This window comes from Centruroides vittatus, unplaced genomic scaffold (assembly GCF_030686945.1).
Source record: "Centruroides vittatus isolate TY-2023 unplaced genomic scaffold, ASM3068694v2 contig_2054, whole genome shotgun sequence".
Lineage (NCBI taxonomy): Eukaryota > Metazoa > Arthropoda > Arachnida > Scorpiones > Buthidae > Centruroides > Centruroides vittatus.
The window spans coordinates 294,705-314,426 of record NW_027121272.1 but is presented as its reverse complement, the minus strand read 5'-3'; the positions used below and the strand labels follow the sequence as shown (position 1 = coordinate 314,426).

The window sequence follows — 19,722 nt, the reverse complement described above, 5'->3', positions numbered from 1 at the left end:
TGAAGTACCTACAGACAAAAAAAAAAGGTTCCAAAATAATATTTAACTTTATAAATTTTAAGTATATTATAATATTTTCGTTTCTCTTCAAAGTCAATTTACTATTATTAACCTAACTATGAAACATAATCATTTATAATGAGTTTAGAAAGCGCATCTACCAACGTATCGGATTAAATTTGGCTCATTAACTAAATTTACACAGAACAAAATTACATAAAATTTAGAAAATGTATAAATAATATAACGTTACATCGATTTACTCAAAATCTTTAATTTATCTTTCGAAGATTTTCGTAAAATTCGAATTTAGTAAAACTTACACTAAATCGTAAATAGATTAATTTTAATTGATTATTTTGGATATTTTATAAATTATAGTTAGTTTTTCTTTTAATTTTTATGCTCGATATTGTTTTATTTTTATTATACTATGATTTATGGCGTTTTTATAAAATATATTTCCTAGGCGACATATTTTGAAAGGTATCGAGTATCCGAATTGACGGATCTTTACATCCATTGCAGATGTCTATGATTCGTAACTGAATTTGTCACCATCGACTGTCAACAGTTTTGCATCAACAGTAATTTTATACTTAAAAAAAGAGCTTGTGTGTCCAAAATTATTATAAAAATAGAACTTTAGAGAAGATTCTCCTCTATCAAAATCTAATATTAAATATATATATATATATATATATATATATATTGGTTTAAAATTATTTTATAAATCATCTGAACACATCTAGAACAAAATAAATTTACAGCTTGGAGGAAATATTTAAGTTTAAATCGATTAAAAACTATATTTTGTTCCAGAAAAACCCATTTTGGGATTCAAAAATCGTCTTTAAACCCCTCAAAAAAAAAAGAGATTCAAAAGTTCAAAACCAAATTAAACATTAATTATATTATTTTAAAACGTTTTTAAAATTAAAAACTTAAAATATTCTTTAATTATCTTATAAATTTCAAGTCAAATTTCCTTCATTAAATAAAATAAATTAACACGAAAACAAAATTTCTAAGAAAATTATAGGAAAATTTTGTTTCGTGTTAACTTACAATTAATTCATAAATAATTAATTTTATTTATTTAAACAAATAATAAATAAATTTATTATTTAATTTTGTGCTGTTTATATTATAAAATAATCTTCAAATTTATTATATCATTTTGGAAAGTTTTAATTCAATTATTTATAAGTAAAATGCTTTAAAATCCGATTGAAAAATGTGATAAAAGATTATAAAAGAAAATCAAAAATAAATAAAATTTTCTACAAGAATCGGAAATTTTATATTAAAAAATATATAATAAAAAAACATATATTATTTATTTATTTTTAAATCTCAAAATTTACTGAGTTTTGATAAGTTACAGAAGCAAATCATTGATTAAATTTACACTTAAATGAGATTAAAAGTTCAATTTTAAGTAACTTTTTAACGTTATTTAACGTTTTATTTAATTCCAAATTAATTTTATTTTAATTTAGTGACATAAATTAATTAAAAAGTCGTAAATAATATAAAAAATAACGATTTCTTACATTCATCTCACTAACAGCATCAGAATAAATATTTTCTGATGCTGTTGTGAGTCTTTTGTTAACTAATTTTATACAATTATTCGCGGAATTCTTTGCAAATTTTATACAAAATACAAATTAAAACCTTTAAAATTAATTTACGAATTAAAATTATAATTAAATCCATTCATAATTTATAGATTATTTAATAATCTAACTCATTACTATCCTACGATTAACAGAAACTAATTTAAGAGTAAAAATCTTTAATTAAAACGAGATAAAATTATTTTATAACGAATTAACATTTCTAAAATTATTATTGTTATTATTATTATTTTATATTAAAATGTTTAATTTATTTTATTTTATTTAAAGTAGATTGAGCGAGTGATGCCTTGCTCTTGTAGAATCGATATAAGGGAAAGATACTGTGTACCTTACGCTTAGAATATATTCAACTAATTAAAAATTGTTTATTTGTAAGGCAATAAGGTAAAAATAAGTTTATCTTAATCCCTAAACAGACAAAATTGGCATCAGATTTTCAGAAGTACGCTTCACTGAACTGACACTAATCGTATAAATTAGCACAAAGATTTCTTTATCCTACAAGAATGTATAATCAGTTTATCGAAAGAATATTTTAGAAAATAAACAATTACAAATTATATTTTAAATCCCATTATTCTGTTCTGTTAATTTTGGCAATTATTTATTTATTTTTTTTAAAATAAATCCCACGTTTCTATACGTTTAAATCATCAGAAAAACAGCAATAAATCTGTTTAATTAATAAATTTTAAATTTTTTTAATTAATTATTTCTACAATTTTTTTTTAAATATTTGAAGGTGCTTAAATTTTATAACCGAATTAAGTTTATTTCTATAGAAAATCGAATCTTTAATGGTGTTTCTAATTTAGAATTTGAATTATTTTAATTAAAAGAATAAATTCTGAATGTAATTTAATATTTAAGTATATTTTTTAGCTATTTTATCCAAAATCATTAGCATTTATTAAGCGATTGTTTTTGTTTAAGAACAAAGTTACTTTGCTCACAACTCTGATTTTTGCTTAGAAACCCAAAAAGATAATCACTAACTACTATAAAAAGAAAGTTTGGAGTTGACCTATGAACTTATTTTGGCAATTTACAAAGATAAATTTCCTTTGAGACAATTCCAAAATTATTAATATTTAGCGTGCGTGATGGCAATATTAAACAAATGGGACGAGTTCCAGATAGAATTTAAAGTTAGCTTTAAGAGAAAAAATAAGGAAGAAGCGATTGACCTTGTAGTAAAAAAAATAGAGGGGGGATTTTTCTAGATGGCGAGTGATGTTTTATTTTGGTCTCTTCGCTCCGCTTGCAGAGGTCGCCACTTGAGGTTGAAGGAAAGCAGTTGGCATCTACGATTCCTCAGTCAGTGCTCTGACTAGAATCGTGCTAGAAGTATAGTGATAGTCCTTCGACATCAGAGTGGATAGGCGAGACTCTTTCGATTAAAAATATGTTTATAAGCAGCCAAGGTAAGTCATGACGTAATTACCTAATTTTCAGCTAAATATTTATTAAATTTTCTATTATTCGTATTCTGAATGGTGATGCTCTTCTTCTAACAACACCGAAAAAAGTCACCTTACATTTTTCAGACCGTTCTTTCGATGAAATTTACAATTGGTTTCGTATAAATTTAACAATTTCTCAGTAAGTAAAGCAAAATAATAAACGATAAAATATAAAATTACCCTATCAAATCTCTTCCTAACAGTAAATAATAGGTAAATTCGAAAGTTGAAAGTGATTATCTGCAATATTTTTTAAATGCAAATTAAATTATTATAAATAGAAAGGTGTTATAGAACCTGTATTATCGCGTGTGAAATTAATTTATAAATAATTTAAACGGTAGATTTAACTTAGAAAAATTTCCGAATTTTTAATATATTTCAAGAGAAATTTATGTTTTGGTTTATAAAATAAATGATAAAGTACTTTATTAGTTCATAACATTAATTAACGTTAAATAGAAAACAGGATCGATAATGTAATAAAATTCGAAATTACATGGGTCCGTACGTCACTGTTTAAGTTTGATACTTGTTTATACAGTATCCAGTTCGGTGTAAACTGTCAAATTTCATAAAGAGTAGCGAATGAAAATCCGCATTTTCTATTATTATGCGCCTGTAAATGTCTCTTTTGTGCAAGGCTCTCCAGATAGGCAGGAAAGCGGATACTCTTATTTTTTTTAAATTTTATTTTTGGTTTGATATCATCGTATCTTATTTTAGTGATAAATTTATCAGGTAATTAGTTAGAGTTTGGTGAATTTTTGAGGGAACGAGCGAGATAATCACGGTTTGTAATAAATAGATAGCTGCTGTCATTAAACGGTTATAAAGTAAGGCATCGTGTACATCATCAGAGATAATCTCCATATTATTATAATTATTTTAATAATTTAATTCGTATACAGGGTTAAATTTAGCTTAATTATAATCGAAATTATCATATGAAGAAATTTTTAAAAAATTAATTTATAATTATTTTAATTATATTCTCGTTTTAAATACTGTTATATATTTTTAAACGTATTTCTTGCTTGAGCTGAATATTTTCCATATAAAATTGAATTTTTAAGAGTCTTTTAAGTGTTTTATTTATTAAATTTTTATAAAAAAAATAATAAAAACTTGTGAATTTTTAATAAGAAAAATAAAAGTGAAATTAAAGTGAATTTACGTTTAAAATAAAAATTAATAATTTTTAATTAAATCAAATTTTAAAAAGAATTTTTTTTACAAATTAATTAAATTATTTTTTAAGGTTTATATATCAAAAATTTATTCATTTATTTTATTAATTACTAAATTAAATTTTATAGATTTTAAATTCAATTTTTTTTTAAACTAAGTTTTCTTTTATAAATAAAGTTATAAATTGTATTTGGAAATTCTAATTAATAAAAATATTATTAATATAAATAAATTCATTTATAAAAAAAAGCTTTTTAAAATTTTTATTAAATTATTTTGATTTAATAATTTATAATGTTTAAAGCTTATTTTATCAATTAAAAAATCATACAAAATATTCGTCTAATTAATTAAACTGATTATCGTATAGATAATATAAGTTGAAAATTGAAGACCTAAATTATAATCATTCATGATGATGATGATAATGATGATGATAGCCTTGATTTAGAGTTTATTATTGTTATTTGCGGTCAGCAATCTTAAGTTTATTAGTCTTTAACCTATTAATTTTTTAAATAAATAAATAAAAGTGATGATGATAATAATAATGATATATTTAATATAGAGTTTATTATCGTCACATGCGAGTAGTATCATTAAGTTTATTAGGATTTAACTTATATACTTTTTCAAATAAATAAATAAAAATGATGATGATGATGATGATGATGATGATGATGATGATGATACTTTTAATCAGGAGTTTATTACCGTTATTTACAAATGATAACCTTAACTTTATAAGGCTTTAAATAAAAACGGTATTGATAATGATGATAATAATAATAAAACTTTAAATATTTTTTTAAAAATTCTATCTAATATATTGGAAATTCTCTACACAATTAATTAATAGATAACAAGTAAATTAAACCCAACATCTGTTGAATTTAACTTAAATATTGTGTGGCAGCATGTAGGATACCACGCTTGAAATTCCACAATAAAAATATATTATTTTTATATTATTATTTTCTGAGAATTTTGACCAGATTTTATACTTAAAATCATCAGATAATATCCATTTAATGTCTTCTCCATTTTCAGATCTGAAGATTAAAACCCATTATGTTAAGTTTACGCTCCATTACACCCCCCATATTAAGTCTAGAATAATTTTATTTTTTTATTTTAAACAAAAATTTTACATATTTAGCATATATATTAGGGGGAGGAAAGTATGAGAAAAGTAAAATTGATTTTTAAAATATATATATATTTTTTTCGTGTAGTTAATGCGGTTTAAAAACTTCTATAAAAATTTTAAAATGTGCATTTATGAATGAAAAATCATTTTAGTTTTGAAATACATAAAATTAAATTATAATAAGCTTAAATTTAATATAATGTATATAGAGATATGTATATGACACTTTGAATTAATTTAAAACTATAAAAATTTCCTTTTTCATCTATCGATCTTGGTTTAATCAATGTTTAATCCTGATTAACATTAACGCTGTTTGTCCAGGATATTTACAAGTATGATTATCCCTCATTTAAGGGTATTTTTCACTTAAAAACCTACTTTTCTGATAGATAATTAGGAATTTAATTATTATAGAGTTTAATTTAATTTTTATCCGCTAAATTTTCGTATTTTTTTCTATAGATTTTAGCTGTTAAAGTGAATAGATTCGGTAGATTTTTAAGGAATTTTTATAGGAAAATAATTAATAAAAATTATCAAAAATTAATTATTAAGCTAGGCTGAAATTTTTAATCATATTTTTAATTAAATAAATTAAAAATATGATTAAAAATTTTAGCCTAGCTTAATAATATATGCTTTGCACCTCAAATTAGTTGTGGTTTGCCCCTGTACATCATACTTTTCCTACTAGCAATCGAGTCGTGCCGGTCATCTAACTCCTTTCAGGAAAAAATTTTTGAATTGAAATAACGTAACTTCCGGCACAGACCGGAAGTTCGTATATAGTTAATTGGAGACTCTTCCTCTAAAATGTTCATATCTGTCTCAATTAACTATATAAGAACTTTCGGTTTAAACCGAAAGTCACGTGATTTCAATTCAAATATTTTTACCCAGAAAGAAGTTACATAAATGACTGGCATGACTTTGTTGTTGTCCGGATAAGTATGATGTGCAGGAGAAAAATAGTATTAAAATCGAGAGCAAATAAGCATATACTTTAAATGAAATAAATTTTAAAATGTTATTAAAAATTTCAGCTTGGCATTGTGACGATGTAACAATAAATTTTGCTCGTTGCATTTTAAAGTTAATTTAGATTATTTTTAAAGTAAATGTCGTCATTTTTCCCCGCTAAATGATCATTTTATTGATCAAAAATTTAAGTATAAACCCGAACGGCATTAAATTCTGCGTAGTTATCACTTTATAATAGCTGAAATTATTTTACGGAAAATTCTAATTAAAATCATTGCGTGTCGGCATGTAAAATTCTTGCGAAAATTTACACATTTGGCGTTAAATAATAAGAATTTCCTCTGCATAAAATATGCAAATTTTAATTCCGAATATCATGTTTAAAATCGTAATATTGTTAGGTATTACACGTCAAATAAATTAGCTAATTTTGGAGAAGATATTACAGCTATTTTGGATTTTTTGAAATAAATTAAATTAAAAAACCATGACTCGAATACTTAAATAACACTTTCATGCAAATTTATTCATTGTATCAACGTCATATGTCCTAAAAAACTAGACAAAAAATGACCATTTTTTCCACATTAAATCCTGATCTACACCAAAATTTTCCTGATTTAGAGAAGGAAAATATCACAAAAATTAATTTTTTAATGCAAAAATAATATTTAATTTATTATATATTTTAAAAAGAACCAATTCTACAATTACTATAATGGATATCGATTAAAAAAAATTTTTAAAAATCGTAATTTCTTCGTAAAAAATACGCTGATGAATTTTTTCCCTAGTCAAAAAGTATTATAAATCATGAAGAATAAATTATTAGTGATGTATCCTCTAGTTTTTGTTAAGCAAATGGTGCGATTGTACTAGAGTATGATAAAACTTACCAGTTGTAATTTGTTCTCCCCCTCTTACACACACAGACAGACCCACACGCTGGCTACTAAATTAAATTCAAATTTACGAAGGCACTTAAAGATAATGGAATTTGTTCTTTCATTTTGTTAGCAGATGTCATCTGATTCTTTTTAATGGAGAATAATGTAAGTTGGATAAATGAAGTTTTCTGATTTGTTTTTGCTTAATCCTGTATCATCTTCATCGTCCGCGTATAATTATTAATTATTAATAATTATAAATATATCCTGTGATAATAACGTAAACCCGAAATTCGATCGAAATTCGAAGTTTCTATGGTGATGAATTTGTCTGAAGAAGTGATGAATTTTCAATCATTGTAGATCTTCCGAAATTTAGATATAGTTTACACTTTGGTGTTTCAGTTAAAATTTTAGAAATTAAGAAACAAAACTCTGATATTAAACTAAATTTTGAAAATTTACATTGTTTTTGTTGTATAAAACATTAAGTAATTCGTTAAGTAATGTTTATTTTAGTAAATAAATACAAATTTAACCATTGTTGCAGCTTGTAAGAAGAGATTTTGACCATTATTCGATTAATAGCAAACAAGATAATAGTATCATCACCATATATTATACGAAAAACGATATCTCCATCATCAATATAACTAGTAAAAACAGAAAAAAAAGTTATCATTGCCATCCTATTTCTCAATAGAAAACAGAAATCACGACCATCCCCACTAAGTACAAACGTAAAATCAGCCGTAAAATCGCCGTTTAATTACCATATTTAAACGGCGATTTTAAAGCAGAAATTTATCTTCACTATAGTTAAATCGAGTGACCAGACTAAAATAAAGAAAGTTTGGTGAGGAATTGCTTAGTAAAATACAGGTATGAAGAAAAAAAGGAGCTCAAAATATTTTAAAGTGGATACGTTAGTGGAACAATTGAATGTAATCACGCATCTTCAGGCGAACAAAAATAGTGTAAAGATGATGGTCCAAAGATGGCGGCGACAGAATGCAAAATTTGAGGAGATATTGGATCTCGTTGAGGAATGCAGTGTTATTGGATTCTGATGTTCGCCATGTATTCGATAAGGATAGAGTTTCAAAGTGTAGTCCATAACTTTCTACGCCATCGATTGTCAGATTGACAGATGTTTTTCTAAGGCATGCAAAAATCCAGATTCAACATGATCGATCTTTTGTGACGTTTTAAATATTTTCTGCAATATAATTGCTACTTCCTTTCATCGATTTTGAACATAAGATGTGGCCCTACACCTTAAGTATTTCCTGTTTTTTTATGTGATAACTTCAGAATTTCTTTATTCATTTTTTTAAAAGTTCCAAAGATAAATTAGAGTAAATTGTGATGTTATCTTTCATGAATTAATTTTATTAGGAATTTAAACAATTTCCCTTAAACTTCAAAAGAATGTTAGCCTTAAGAAACTCCCATACAGAAAAAATAAGGAAGAAAAAAAATATTGTGAAAGAAATTGTTTTCTTTTAAAAATAATTATCTTGAGAGAAATTTTTGAAGTCTTGAAATTTATTATATATTAGTTTGAATCATGCTCTAGTCTTATTTTGTTCAAAATAAATAGTCTCACCTTAAGAACATTTATAAAACTAAAACTTATGAACCAATTAATTATCGTAAAATTATCAAAATTTTAAAGTTTTAATGTTATAAAATATTAATAGCAGATAAATAGTAAAATTTAACGTTAAATTTCATAATTTTATCAATTTTTTAACGAAAATATGATAAAAACTTCATTATTATATACATATACAATACAGTATAGCTTTCTCTGTGTACCTACATGCAACGAATTTTTCATAGTTACTTTGAGAACCTTTCAAAAAATACAGGCTATCATAAAAACCTGGATACTCCAACCCTCCCCTAATTTCACCCCTTCACACTTCGTGATAAAATAGAATTGGTCGCTGTTTGCAGGTTATTTGTACGTATTTCAAAAAGAAACGTTTATGAAAAACTGGCCGCCGTTTAGAGGTTGTCGTTGTTGGAGATTCGACTAATAAGCCTGGACAATCTGGGCATATAACCTGGACACCTTACTCTTCCCAAATTTCATCCTTTTATTCATTCCCAACCTCTTTAATCAATCTTCAATCTGCACCAAATTTTTCGTACTCTGTAAGACCCTGCGGAAAATTTAAGCTACCACGAAATCTGATCAATCCACTACTCAACCCAAATTTCATCCCCTTGACACTTCGTGATAAAATGGAGTTGGTCGTTGTTCGCAGGTTATTTTGTATACGTTTCAAAAATAAACATTCCTGAAAAAACTGGCCACCGTTTACAGGTGCAGGTTCGAATAAAAACTTGTTTTTCTGTATATAAAAATATGCAAAAACTCCAAGTACGACACAATGTTTCCTGTTTATCCAAATTACAACTAAGTTAACGAGATAAATTTTATATATTAAAAATAAATTTAAAACAAATCAATTTATATAAAAGTATTTATTAACATATTCTACTATCCTCATACAATTTTACTTTTTAGCATTACTTACGTACGAGAGATTAATTTTCGAATAAATCTTATTACAAAAATAAAGAAGGGGGGAAGGGGAGGAAAATGTTATTTGCACAAATAACACGGAAAAAAACTTAGCCCAAAACTTTTTAAATTATATTAATCTTAAATTATTCTTTCAAAAATTATATCAAAAAATTTTTTTTTTCGTGTAATATTTTCGTTGGAATATAATTAGACAATGTTCCAAGGATTCTTGTAACATTTCCACTAAAGATTAGTTAAAAATACATTTTTGAAGAAGCAAATTATCTAAAAACAAAAAAGAAAACTTTTCCTTGTTTTTTTCCCTTCTATTTTTGCTTAATAGGACCATAAATTTATGCAAATTATTCATAAATATTCAACTTAATAAAACCTTAAAAGGGGAAAATCGTCCATTCAATAAACTTTAATTGAATTAAATTTTTTATTATTAGAAATTTATTTGATAAAAATAATGTAAAGAAGCTATTTACGTTGAAAGAAAAGAAATTTTGTTCGAATTTTTTAAAAATATTATACTATTTTGAAAGGGTTCTTTTTGACAAATGCATTATTGATTAAGTCATCTGAAGTTTCTCTTTGACAAAATTATTCCTTCTTTCTATTTAAAAAAAAATATGACTTAAAAGTTCAAAAATCTTAAATTATTCCAAGATAAAGTATCTAATATCATAATTTAAAAGAATAATAATGCCATGGAATTATGCAAAATTTATTTAAAAGTTTTTATTATTGTATAATTTATGATAATTTATCGTTTAAATCATGCATCTTACTTTAAGAAATGATGGGAAAAAATTAACCAATAAAAATAACGAATTTAACCGTTTTAAATTTTTTAAACCGACCAATAAATGAAAAGTATAACGAATAACCAATAAGCTAACAGATTTAACCGTTTTAAATTTAAAAACTGACCAATAAGTGAAAGGTATAAATAATAACCAATAAGCTAACGAATTTAACTGTTTTTAAATTTTAAACTTACCAATAAACGAAAGGCTGATAAAATTAAATCCAATTAGTGTAAAAATATAATTTTAAAATAAACCAATAATAGACGTTGTTTTTTTAAATTGATTTACTAGGTTAAAAGGTTATCAAAACTTATTTCTTTTTATTAAATATTTTAAATTTTTTATATTATATTAAGCTAATTAATTTAAGGCCATTACATTTTTAAATCTATAAAACATATTTATTTAAAAATTATGGCATTAGATAATCTTAAATAAGATTATACACAAATGAGATTATTATTATTATTATTTTAAAGAAAATAAATTGATTTATACAAAGAATAACCTTAAAATATGGCTTTGAAGGTTAAATAAATTAAAGAAATTCACTGTATTTTCTCTGAAATAAAGAACTTTTGCTTACTTTATATATAAAGAAACATTTGAATGTTTAGTAAAAAATATTTTTTTACGAAAAAATTATTTTATATTAAAAAATGAAAGTAATTTAATGTAGACGAAAGAATTCATGAATATAAATTTTATTAATATAAAGATAATATAAAAAAATATAAAATTTTTTTGAATACAAATAACATCAACTTTTGTTTTTTAAAATGAATAATTATTATATTTTTTAAATACAGTAAAACCTGTGTATAACGGATCGAACGGAACGTTTGGAAGGAAGCTTTCCGTTTGTAACAGGTTTTTTTAAACACAAAATCGCTCCGTTTATAAGAAACTTTTCCGTTTAGGCAGGTTTTATTCAGGTTCGTTTCGTTTTAGACAGGTTTTACTACATTATTACTTTTATATTAAATTAATAATATAAAGTCGAATGTATATTTTAAAGACTTCGTCACAATTCCGGGCTGAAACTTTAGTTTAAAAAATAACGTCACATCCGGTCCAGATCAAAAGTTCGTATATAATTAATTGAGGCTTCCGGCTCCCAAACTTTCGATATGTGGTCTCGATTTTCATGTATCTAATTCCGTTCTCGAGATTAACGAAGAAAAGACAGACAAACAAACAGACGGCAGTGGAAATGTATAAATTTGCAATTTGAATTGCAGCCCAGTAATTTTCGGTATAATAAAAACTGGATAAATTATGATAATAATTTTATTTAAATTAATTTATTTACTTCTCATCTTTTATAATTTTGTTATAAATATTTCAAATAAACTTGGGGAAAAAACTGCATTAACAGCGAATTTAATTAAATACTCAAATAATAATTATAAAATTTTGATGGAGATAAAACGAACACATTCAAATTATTATTATTTTATTTTAACAAGAACTTCTGAAAACGAAATTTAAATTTTTCTGCTATTTTCGTAAGTATAAATATTATATAAATTAATTTTAGTATTGACCTGTAGTCGACGATAACTTAAATATTTATTCAGTTTGTTGCTGCTGTTTCCTGTTTATCCGCTCGAACAAATCTGAATTTACAAAATTAATATTCATTTTTATTATTTATTATTAATATATATATATATATTATTTTTTAAATTTTTGACTGTTTCCTCAATATAAATATCATTAAAGAAAGATATATTTGCTTAATTATTAATTATAACAACTAGTTTACATTCGGCTCTCCCCCTCTTTTTTCGGCAGATTCCTGTACATGTAAGTTAGTTTGCAAGTTTTAATTCCTTATTTTAATTAATATTTGCTGTTATTTTAAGTGTAACGACACTTTCGTTGAATTTTGCTAATTAGAAATGAGTGTTGTGACATATTTTATGCATTTCGATTCATTTTCTCTATTATCTAAAATCGATGTGAGTCTATGTTTATCCGATACAACACAAAGTTACTTTATGCTAATTATATTCGTGATAAATAAGCCGTTTTATTCTTGTAAATTATTCCGTAAAGGTGGGATGAAGTTTGTACACGTTTACACACTGCTACTTCATTCCCTCTTCATGTAGGGTAGTTTCTTTCACCTTAAATCAATAAATTTGAGTTGATTTTTATACATAATTAATTAAAATAAATTAAAACCTGTGTTATCCAGAATTGCACTGAACTCAATTTTTTTTCGGTATGAGAAATTTCCGTTTTGAACAAGTTTTTTAAGCCACACAAAATCGCTTTGTTTTGAAAACTTTTCGGTTTTATTCAGGTTCCGTTTTGAACAGGTTTTATTGTATTTTAAACTTAATTTCATCTTGAAAAAATTTGTTTTATTTATAAATATTTTAGCATAAATAATAACTTTTTATAAAGGGTATTTGTGTTATAATCGTTTTAATTACGACCGAAATTAATATATTTTGGGCATAATTAAAATATGTTAATTATAATTACGTTATATTAAATTAATGTTAAAATATATTTTCTAATTTCGGGCATAATTAAAATGATTATAATATAAATTCTTCTCATAAAAATGTTATGATTAATGCTAAAGTTTTTATAAAATAAAAATTTTAAATATTTATAAACAGTAAAACCTGTCCAAAACGGAACTTAAATAAAATAGAAACTTGCCTAAACAGAAAAAAATTTTCGGAATGGAGTGATTTTGTATGTTAAAAACCCTGTTCAAAGCGGAAAACTTCCAAACCGGAAAGAATATTCGTTGTCATGCGATTCCGTTTTACACAGGTTTTACTGTAGAATAAATTATTTTCATTATTTTAATAATATACATTAACATTAACGTTATATAAGAAAACACAGTAAAACCTGTTTAAACTGTAATCGTACAGCACCGAATATTCTGGCAAGTTTCCGTATTTAACAGGGGCTTTCTTAACACACAAAACCGCTCCATTCGCGAAGAATTTTTTTCCGTTTAGGCAGGTTACGCTTTATACAACATTCCTTCTGAACAGGTTTTACTGACCATAATAAGGGATAGTAATGAATAGATCATCATTACAGAGATTGAACATCTAATATAGGATTTATATGTATTTGTGATATGATTTAGCTTCTCAGCTATAACAAGTTAAGGTTTAGCATAAATTACAGAATGTTAACTTCCTGGATTGTTACAGCAACATAATTGACAATTATAATTATAATACGGATACGAATACTATATTTAAGGGTAGGAGAAGGGCAAGAAAGAATACAAATGAATGCTTATCACGTTAGTTTTTAACTTTCTTTTCCTCCCTTCTATATAATTAATACTGTACACACGTCTGACGTTAAAAGTATTTACTTTAAAATAAAAATAACACCAAGAAATACTAAAACTGAATACATAAACAGAAAAATATTTACGTGTTTATTTCCGTCAAATACAGGAAATAAATAATAAAGTGAAAAAGTTAGTATTACTCGAATAAGATTAAAAATTACAGTGAAACCTGTGTAAGCCGGACCCGTAAAGTATCGAATATTTATTCCGTTTTGAACAGGTTTTTTAACACAGAAAATTGCTAGGTTTTTATGAATTTTTCCCGTTTAGGCAGGTTTACGTTTTATTAAGGTCCGTTTTGGACAGGTTATAGTATACATTATTTTTGAAATTTTAATTATTTTTATTCGAAATCTTCGTTTAAAATATTTACAGGTAAAATCTTAATTAAATTTTAGTGTAATGAAAACAATAAATTTTGCAAGAGTATTTCAATATTACAGTAAAACCTGCTCAAACGGAACCCGAATAAAATGGAAAAAATTCTTCGAAACGTAGCGATTTTGTGTGCTTAAAAAAACCTGCTTAAAACGGAAACCTGCCAAATTCGGTACCGTGAAATTCCGTTTTACGCAGGTTTAATTGTATTTACATAATTGAAAACGAATTTGACGTAATATGGTAAGAATCGTTTTTAAAAAATAATATGACGTAATAGTGTCTGTTAACATCATTTCCCATTACTACGTAATAATTACAGATTTTATTTTTTCTGACGTAACTGTCAATTTATCACACTCCTACGTCAGAAGAAAGAAAGAAAGAAAGAAAAAAAATAGGAGTGACGGAAAGACGATACACTCTCGATTATTACGTAACAATATGAAAGACACGTGTCGATAAACAAGCATATGTAACACAATAAAGTAATATAAAATATTTTACATGACATAACAATGCTGATTTTCTTACGCGTGACGTAACAATCGATATTTCACGTGCGAAAATCGAAATATACACAAAAAAAATATCGTAAATTTCAGTATAATTGATTTATTTCGCGCAAAATATGACGTAACAGTGAAATTTATCATTTTTGTAATTGAAATTATTCTAAATGTGAGGTAATAATTACCTTATGACGTAGCTTTACTACGTAAGCAATTAATAAATGTCTGGTATAGTGTGGCGTAATATATGCATGACGTGGCATTAATCCATCCAATAATTAATCAGAGCGGGTGTAATTCGTCACAGAAGTAGAATGAAACGAGCACGTGACTTCCGAATGTATAATTTTCAAAGTTATGATAAATATGCATTGTAATTATATAAAATTTCACTTCATAAAATAAAAATTCGGTCTTTGGCTCCACATTTTAATACCTTTCATTAATTTAATTGAAATAAACGAAAATAAATGACAACTATATACATTTTTTACGTATTTAAATATTTAAAATATGGAAGTAATTTGATATATGAAGAGTTTAAAGTGATCAAGAATCATATATTACGTCATGTAAAGATTAGGGGAAGTTTGAAAAATTGCCGCTGATAGGCCAATATACAAAATCGTGCCACGTGATTAATTCGAGCCAATGGGAAGAGGGATGAAGAAGAAAAGCATCGTTGTAACGTTTTGCCAATCATTTATTTTCATTTAAAACACGTCATACGGATTTCGAAATGAATATAAATTTGAATTTGAAATTTAGAAATAAATCAAACAAAAATTTATTTAAAAAATATTTTTATATACTGCGATTTATTTTTACTCGATTTTTATAATTGTTTGTTCTAATATTACAAACAAATTATAATAATAAAAATAAAATAAAACCAGCGATCACTTATTGTGACGTCGTCACGATGACGAGCTGGAATTTTTAATCATATTTTAATTTTTAAAAATCACGTGACTTCCGGTCCAGACTGAAGTTCGTGTATAGTTAATTGGGACCTTTCCATATCTGGTCTCGATTTTCATCTATGTAACTACTCTATCGATCAAGCAAGGGCGGAACGGACACACAGCCATACAGACATCAGCGAGAATCTATAGAGCTACAATTTGAAAATTGTATAGGATATAAACTCTCAATAGGATATAAGCTTGTATTCTATACTAAAAAAATTTCAAGATAAAGTATAAATTTTCAAATAAAAAATAAATAAAATTTAAAATGTAATTTGATAAAAATTCGATGAATAAAAAATAAAATAAAATAAAAAAAATATTCGAAAATTAAATTCAAACAATTTGATAAATGTATTGAATTTCAAATTATGTAAAACAAATGTCACTCAACTAAAACTAAGTTTCAATTCTTTTTTTTTTTTTGTTTTTACTTTTATTTAGGCTATATAAAAATTGAACTTTATTTTATTTGGCTGAACGAAAATATACAAAATTAAAGTGTATAAATATAAATAAATAAATTTATTCTGTTTATAAATTTTATACACTCCTTTACACAAGCTCCTTTGTTAATGCTACCTTCAATAATAAAACGATAAGTCTGACATACGATTAGTTCTTAAAATTTATCGACTATATTAATAAAATTGTTAATGCTGCAATAAATTTTAATCTATCATAATAATAATTATGATGTAGTAACAAGGATTTTTAAGGAAAGAAAAAAAAAAAAATATATATATATATATATATATATATATATATTGAGTAAATGCATGAATTTTGACAAGATAACAATGTTAGTTAAGAAAAATATGGATAAAAGTATATAAGGGCTATAAATAATATAAATTAAGCCGAGATATTTGCTTAAAATATACATTTAAGTTTATATTTTTATACTATAGGAGCAAAATAAGAGGTATCAAAAAATATTCTATAAAGATATGAAATGGAAGAGAATAAATCAAGAATCAAAATAAGTGGTATTGGTGTATACAGGCATCAAATATCAAAATAAGAGGCATCAAATAACAGATAATAAAGAAAGAATCAAAATAAGTGGTATTGGTGTATACAGGCATCAAATAACAGATAATAAAGAAAGAATCAAAATAAGAGGCATCAAAAATCGTGTTGTAAAGGTATCAAATAACAGGGAATAAATCGAGTATTAAAATAGGAGATATCAAGCGTTGTATAACGGTATCAAATAAGTGGTAATACATCAAGAATCAAAATAAGAAGCATCAAAAATTGTGTTGTAAAGGTATCAAATATTTTTGTATTGTACAAAATATATTACACTGGATATACGTGCTTTACATTATTAAAGTGAAATTTTATTGCTATAGTAGCAAGCAGGACGTAAATTATATAAGAAAATAATTGTAAACTTTATCGTTTATAGACTAAGAACAATATAAATTGGCCTGAATAGATGTTATTAGAGTAACATATTGTTATTATTATTATTATAGAAGCGACACGAGACGATTAAATTTAAATGGTCTTAATTGCGTATTTTGGTATTATTACTGAATTGTCGAGAGGGGCGCATGTTACTATAGCAACAAAGATTGCTACCGAAGCAACACTCGATCTTTTTCATCAAAAACACTCGAGGGGTTATAAGGAAAATTCGTCTCGGAGACGGAAAGCAATCCGTCAGATAGGACAAGCGTAACTGGTGACAAAATGGATTTTTCTCAGTTAAATTTGGTGGCATCCCTCCATAAAGAATCAAAAATAAATCACGCCAGACGAGAAGATTAGGAGTTGTTAAGAATGACAGAACAAGACATTTTCGACCATGCATAAATATACGGTAAATAATGACTCAGTCCATTACACATGGTTGAATTCTTACGCCATTAATGTACTATCCTTCAACATGATTTTCGACTCCATTCTACAAATCACACCCCCACGAGTGTAACTAGTATTAAACTAAATTAGTTAAGGATCGTTTATCTTTCTCTTTTCTATTTTCTAAACTGATACATCCACCAATCCACCAGCGCATTACATAAGTCGGAATTTAATTATATTATTATTATTATTATTACGTTACGAATTTATTACAAAAGTAACACGAAGCGAATAAAAATTGGCAAATCTACCCGAAAGCACTTAAAGTTTGTTTAATTAACGTTCGATAATAATCTTAAAAGTTACGTTGAAATTTAATGAGTGATGCTGTACTAATCACTCGTACTATATATTTTGTTCTATTGCGCCACACCAAGGTAAAAGGTAAATGCAATTTTGTATGTTAATTCCTTTAATAAATTATTTAAATGCTATTATACTATGTAATGCAATTAATTTCGACTTTTCTGGATTAATTTGGAGGGTTTAATCTACCTAGAAAACGTCGCTTCACCCTTCCTCTCACACCGCAAGAAAATATTTAATTATTATTTTCCTTTAACGCAAGATTCAAAAATAATTAATTTAAGAAAAAAATTATTCTTTGTATTTTGCTTCATCTCTTCTAAATTATCATTTTAAATTTTAAAGTAAATTCTATTTTACGCGTTAATTAACGTAATTAAATATTGTTGGTAACGTATACGTCAGTAAAATTTAAATACGTTCGGATGAGGTTCGTGACGTAATTATTTTTCTATAATTTTATTGTTTTATCATCACAAAATTATTCTTTTATTAAATTTTTTTCTGTCAAATCTCTGATCGTTTTACGATTGTAGCATTTATCAAGTTTCAATCACATCCTTTAATTTGTTTTCCTTGTTGTAATGCACTTTCTTCCTTTTATTTTTCTCTCTTCTTTTGTTAATGTCATTATCAACAAAAAGTTAAACTCAAAGAAAATTGAAAGATTCAATCTGATTTGCTGTTTGTTTTGGTTTGACGCGTTACGTCGACGTTTAAATTTTATTTTAAACTGTAAAACACTCATCACCAGTGGGTGAGGCGCTAAAACTACCGAGAGGCTGATTGGTCGTGGGTTCGCACCTAACCAACGAGATGTAAGAGTGAGGTTTTCCAGGTTTTTTCACTTGTCTAGCCCCAGAAAAGGGGTCATTTTCCTATCTACTAAGGAGTTGGCAGACCATTCTCCTGGTACTTTCTATAGGAAAATGGCCTTACTTTATGTGTTAAACAGGTCAAAAATCCCGGAAAACCTACCCTAACAGTCTGGTGCGAAACCACGACCAACTAGTGTTCAGTAGTTTTAGTCCCTCACCCATTGGGGTTTTTACATAGTTTAAAATAAAATTTAGAACATAATTAATTTTATTAAAATTTATATCTTATTACAGCTGCAATTATTATTTTATTATCACAGTAGTGTAGTATATTATACCACAATAATAAAGTAAATTTATTACTATAATATTTTATTCTTATACAGTCAAACCTGTGAATAATTACGGAATAAAAATCGGAGGTGTTCGTTGTATGGAGGTTATCGTTTATGCATTTTTGTTCAACAAATAAAAAGGGTCGCTGTTTAGAGATGGCCGTTAAGAGAGGTTCGACTATAATAGTGTCGTTTTAGTATTTTCCTTATGAAAAAGTAATATGAATAAGTAAATATTATTAAAGAATGATGAAATTTCCTTCAAAATTATCAAAAAGTTTTAATTAATTACTACCAATTACGTATATAAATAATTATTACATACTTTTGTACATATTATTCATGCACAGGTAAATCCAATTTTAAAACTCTTGCTGCCGCGCTTATATTAAAAAATCTGAAAGATCCCTACTGAAAATAAATACAAGATTTCCTTTTTTTAAATAATTATAATATGTAAAACTGAAAGATTTCATCTGAAATTTATGTATAAAGTCAATACAGACAAACAGACT

At 25.5% G+C, this 19,722-nt stretch overlaps 1 protein-coding gene across 1 annotated transcript in view; it reads left to right on the top strand.

The window, feature by feature from the left end:
* Window positions 1-2,976: 2,976 nt before the first annotated feature.
* The window catches only part of LOC136970597 (uncharacterized), a 97,271-nt gene continuing 80,525 nt past the window's right edge, over window positions 2,977-19,722 (top strand). The window contains exon 1 of the mRNA XM_067265043.1: window positions 2,977-3,070. The gene's annotated coding sequence lies outside the window, so the exon portion shown is untranslated. The remainder of the gene's footprint in view (window positions 3,071-19,722) is intronic.